We start from the raw sequence: 5,448 nt of genomic DNA, 5'->3' as shown, positions 1-5,448 counted from the left end.
TATAGTGAGAGGTCAATGAAAATAGGGATGTATGGTTTTTCTTGTCCAATTCATAAAATGCTTGAAATTTATCCATAGATCTAGGCCTGTGAATCCAAAATTAAGAACTGACTTAGAATTAAATTGGTCTTGTTGCTTGTCCTGACTTAGTTCTAACTTCACTTCACAATGGGTCTAGCATTTTGGCACTTCACCTGCCTACTCCAATTAAGATAATAGCTTATATTCCTATCCCAATTAATTAAGATTTTGTCTTATTTCTCCATTTCATATTTTTTTTTAGTTTTTTTTTTTTGCAAGACAAATGGGCTTAAGTGGCTTGCCCAAGGCCACACAGCTAGGTAATTATTAAGTGTCTGAGACCAGATTTGAACCCAGGTACTCCTGACTCCAGGGCCAGTGCTTTATCCACTACGCCACCTAGCTGCCCCCATTTCATATTTTTCACAGTTACTTTTATGGTTCTAAAACATGACTGAGTCTCTCTAAAATATGGGTCCCTGTTTAGTCTGTCTTAAAAAATGATTTTATTATACAACAAATGTCATATAACATAATAATTTAAAGATAAAATAGTGTCCACTGAAATCTTTTGCATTTGATACATTTTGCCCTATTAAATGTTCTCTATTTATTACTTATTGCCTTATTAAGGTAGTCCATAGAATCAGTTTTTTATAGCAAGATAGTATATTTTCACCATTACCCTAGTTAATTCAAGAGATATGTGGTATATTCTACCTTCATTTTTTTGGATTTGTGATTTATCATTTCATGGATCAGAGTTCTAAGTCTTTCAAAGTTATTTTTCTGTATAATTATATGTTGCTATTTTTGTGTAAATTTCCTAATTCTAAAATCCATTTTATTTTTCAGCAGTTGATAAAAATCTTTCCATTTTCCTTTGAAATTGTTAACATTTCTTATGGCATAATAATATTTCCTGTTATTTATATACCTCTATTTGTTTAGCCTTTCCTCTAAAAATAGGGTCCCATTTTGTATTACAGCCACTGCTCACTCTCACCATATACAAGCCTGCTTCTAAATCTCTGTCTTTAAAAATGTTCTGCCCAAAGTCCTGGATGTCCCCTGATACCAGATTTTCCTGAAGTCTCACATACTTGCCTAGATTCCATGGCACAATGTAAAAAATATTGCTTTACAATCAAGGGACCAAGGACACCTTATCTGTGTGACTATAGGCAAGTCTTTAGACCAATGTAAACTTCAGGTATCAATATATATCTATGAAATTGGACAAGAAAAACCATACATCCCTATTTTCATTGACCTATCACTATATGTTAGTATTTCCTTCAGCTATGAAATTTTCTAAAATAATATATTATTTTGAGAATAAGTCCAAAGACTTCACCAGATTGCCAAAGTGGTGCAAAAGGGTAAAAACTCTTGTTCTAAATCATATGTGATACATATACATATATATATATATGGGTTCATGGGTCTCCTTAGTCAGATCCTCTTTTTTTCCTTATAGTTCTACTCCTACTGTAGACAGTTCAGTAACTGAGTAATATTAATATAGGAATAATTATTATCCAGTAAATTATCTAAAGATATAGTTTAAGTAACCTTCTATTGATTTTCAGGTCAAATAACCTATCTTAAATTGATGATATGAATATATAACATGCTTCTGTACAGAAAGAAAACTGTGGGTTTTGTCCTTCCAACTTTCATTGCTACTGGCTGTTCCTATATCTCAAATTCCCTCTTTCATCTCAATCTCCTAACTGCCTTGGCTTCCTTCAAATACAATATAAAATCCATCTACTGCAAAAAAAGTCTTTTACAATCTATCTTAATGCTTAGGCCTTTGTCTCCAATTTATTCTGCCTGTGAGTTTCCCTGTATGAAGTTGCTAGCCTATTTTTCTCCCCCATTAGACTGTGGGTTCCTTGAGTATCTGGACTACTTTTTATCTCTTTTTATCATCAGTGCATGGTACAGTTCCTGGTCCATAGTAGGTGCTTAATAAATGCTTGCTAACTTATTGACTAGGAAGAAATCATTTAAGACAATGACCATAGACAAATCCTTAAGGCATAAGCTACACACAAGTTGTCTAATTGCATTGCAGAGGGAATTTCCACACTAATAATTATTTATACAGATGAAAATATGGAACTGAACCCCAAAAAGGAAAAATAAAAATAATAGAAACTTCATAATCAGGAACATGGAATTTCAAAAAAGCAGTAAATGAATGAAAAATGATTCATTAAGAAAGCAATAGTGGGGCAGCTAGGTGGTGTATTGGATAGATCACCAGTCCTGGAGTCAGGAGGACCTGAGTTCAAATCCAGCTTCAGGAATTTAATAATTGCCTGTGTGACCTTGAGCAAGTCACTCAACCCCATTGCCTTAAATAAATAAAAAATGTTTAAAAAAAAAGAAAATCAATAGTTCCTGCTCTTAATGAATGCACAGACTATTTGAGAGAGCCAATGTGAATCAAAAGGGATCAGGGGTTGCTGAATTCACTGGCCAGGCAGATGACTACTTCTGAGAGTCCTTTGGATACATCAGCAAATTAGATGATCATATATAGGTACCTGGAAAGGAGAGAAAAGAAGGGAAGACCTGGTAGATTTGTGTTGTCATTTTGTTCTAAGTCAAGTTCTTCACAGGAATAGGATATAACATGGTTAGACTTGCACTTTAAGATCAATTAGACAGCTAAATAGAGGATGGATTGGAGCAGGGAGAGACTTGAGAAAGGCAGACCAAGCATTATTAGATTATTACAATAGTCCATGGGTAAAGTGTTGAGGACCTGCATCTAGGTGGTGGTGTTGTTGGGTGGGGGGGGGGTGGAATATACAAGAGTGGTTACAAAAGTAGAAATGATAATACTTGATAAGTGATTGAATGGTGGGGATAAGAGATTGGAGAGTTTAGGATGATGCCTTAGGTTTCATGCCTGGATTATTGGGAAGATGATGGAACTCTTGGCAGCAATAGGGAAAGAAAAAGGAGAAAGTTTTGGGAAAAGGTAATAAATTGAGCTTTTAGCATGTTGAGTTTAAAATGTCTATAAGGCATACAGCTTGATATGTCCAATAAGTATTTGGAGATGCTAGCCTGGAAATCAGGAGAGAAATTAAGACAGCACAAGTAGGTCTGAAAGTAATATACATAGAACTGAAAATTGAAAATATAGGAGTTGGGGGCGGCTAGGTGGTGTAGTGGATAGAGCACTGGCCTTGGAGTCAGGAGTACCTGAGTTCAAATCCGCCTCAGACACTTAATAATTACCTAGCCCTGTGGCCTTGGGCAAGCCACTTAACCCCATTTCCTTGCAAAAAAAAAAAACTAAAAAAAAAAATAAAATATAGGAATTGATGAGGTTTTCCAAGTGAAATTGTATAGCTGGAAAAGAGAAGCAATCCGAGCATAGATGGTTAAGGGACCCCTATGATTAGCAGGCATGACCTGAATGAAGATTGAGCAAAGGAGTTAGAGTAAAAAACAGTCAGATAGGAAGAGTACCAGAACAGAACAATGTCACCCAAACCTAGAAGAAGGGAACATCAATGAGAAGAGATCAGTTGTCAGTGTCAGGGTTGTAAAAAAAAGAAGGATTGAGAAAAGACCATTAAATATGACATTTAAGAGATTATTAGTTATTTTCGTCAAATAAGTGACTCAATGGATAGAGTGAAGGAACCGATATCAAGAAATTCAAATCTGAAATCTAAATCCAATCTGGCCTCAAATACTGAATAACTGGGTAATCTAGCAAGTCATTTAGCCCTGTTTGCCTCATTATTTTCATCTGTAAAATGAATTGGAAGAGGAAATGGCAAACCACTCCAGTATCTCTGTTAAGAAAACCCCAAATGGGGAGGTCCCCGAAAGGGGCTCCGGGAGGAGGGAAGGGGCTTTCGGATCCCGCTCTCGCCCTTTCCAGGGCTCCTCCCCGGCCCGGCAGCGCGGCGCCCCCGGGGTCTCCAAAGCCCGGGAGGGGCCGCCCCACCCGCTTCAGTCCCTCCTGGCCTTGACCTCTGCAGGTACATGTCACAAGGGAAATACATAGAAGCAAGAGAACTAATGTACTCAGGGGCATTGTTGTTCTTCAGTCACAGTCAACAAAACAGTGCTGCCGATCTTTCCATGCTGGTTTAGTCCTTGGAGATATCAGATGCGAAAGTAACTGATGAGCTATTGGAAAATTTGGCTAAAGTGTTTAGTTTGATGGATCCAAATTCTCTAGAAAGAGTGTCATTTGTATCCAGAGCACTGAAATGGTCCAGTGGTGGATCAGGAAAATTGGGTCATCCAAAACTACACCAGTTATTGGCTATCACACTATGGAAAGAACAGAATTATTGTGAGTCTCGGTAGCATTTTCTGCACTCCACAGATGGAGAAGGATGTGCAAATATCTTAGTAGAATATTCTGCCTCTCGAGGATATCGCAGTGAGGTGGACATGTTTGTAGCACAGGCAGTCTTACAGTTTCTCTGTTTAAAAAATAAAAGCAGTGCTTCAGTGGTATTCATAACATATACACAGAAACATCCTTCAATACAGAAGGGACCTCCATTTGTACAACCTTTACTCAACTTTATCTGGTTTCTGCTGCTGGCTGTTGAAGGAGGCAAACTAACAGTATTTACAGTATTGTGTGAGCAGTATCAGCCCTCACTCAGGAGAGATCCTATGTACAATGAGTATCTCGATAGAATAGGACAGCTCTTTTTTGGAGTACCACCCAAGCAGACGTCACCCTATGGAGGCTTATTAGAGAACCTTTTGAACAGTCTTATGGGATCAGGGGAGGAAGAAGATGCAAAAGATGGTCAAGAAGATAGCAGTCCTATTGAACTCGATTGAAAACTTTTTTCACTAGGAACTGCATGAATCAGACAACTTGATAACTCAAAAAGACATTTTCAGAATATGAGCCCTGAAATTCTGTTTTTCAAAACTAGGAGGGCTCTCCATTCTGTTAAAAGAAGGTTGCTGAGATGTTTATAATGTTTGGGCTATATTATTTATGTAAAAAAGGGTAGCCAGAAGAACTGATTGGAGTGATTGTTAGCAGCCTTTCAGTATGCTGACCAGTGACTTTTGATTGAGTTATATAGTCATTTATGGTTTCAAATGCAGTATTCCTTTTCAGATTAATACAAAATAAAGCACAGGCATTACTGTTAAAAAAAAAAACCCAAATGCGTCAGACACAATTTAATAACTGAACAACAGGGGTGGATAGGTGGTGCAGTGGATAGAGCACCCTCCCTGGAGTCAGGAGTACCAACCTGAGTTCAAAACCGGCTTCAGACACTTAATAATTACCTAGCCGCGCGGCCTTGGGCAAGCCACTTAACCCCATTGCCTTGCAAAAACCTAAAAAAAAAATAACTGAACAACAACAAAAAGAGTAACTTTGAGAGAACATTTTGAGTTGAATGATGA

At 37.5% G+C, this 5,448-nt stretch overlaps 1 pseudogene; it reads left to right on the top strand.

Annotated features, from left to right (window-relative positions):
* The first annotated feature begins 3,920 nt into the window (after positions 1-3,920).
* On the top strand, positions 3,921-5,179 carry LOC141493856 (Golgi to ER traffic protein 4 homolog; annotated as a pseudogene).
* The last annotated feature ends 269 nt before the right edge of the window (positions 5,180-5,448 follow it).

This window comes from Macrotis lagotis, chromosome 7 (assembly GCF_037893015.1).
Source record: "Macrotis lagotis isolate mMagLag1 chromosome 7, bilby.v1.9.chrom.fasta, whole genome shotgun sequence".
Lineage (NCBI taxonomy): Eukaryota > Metazoa > Chordata > Mammalia > Peramelemorphia > Peramelidae > Macrotis > Macrotis lagotis.
Note: the sequence above shows the minus strand (reverse complement) of the source record. Positions and strands in the feature narration are given on the sequence as shown.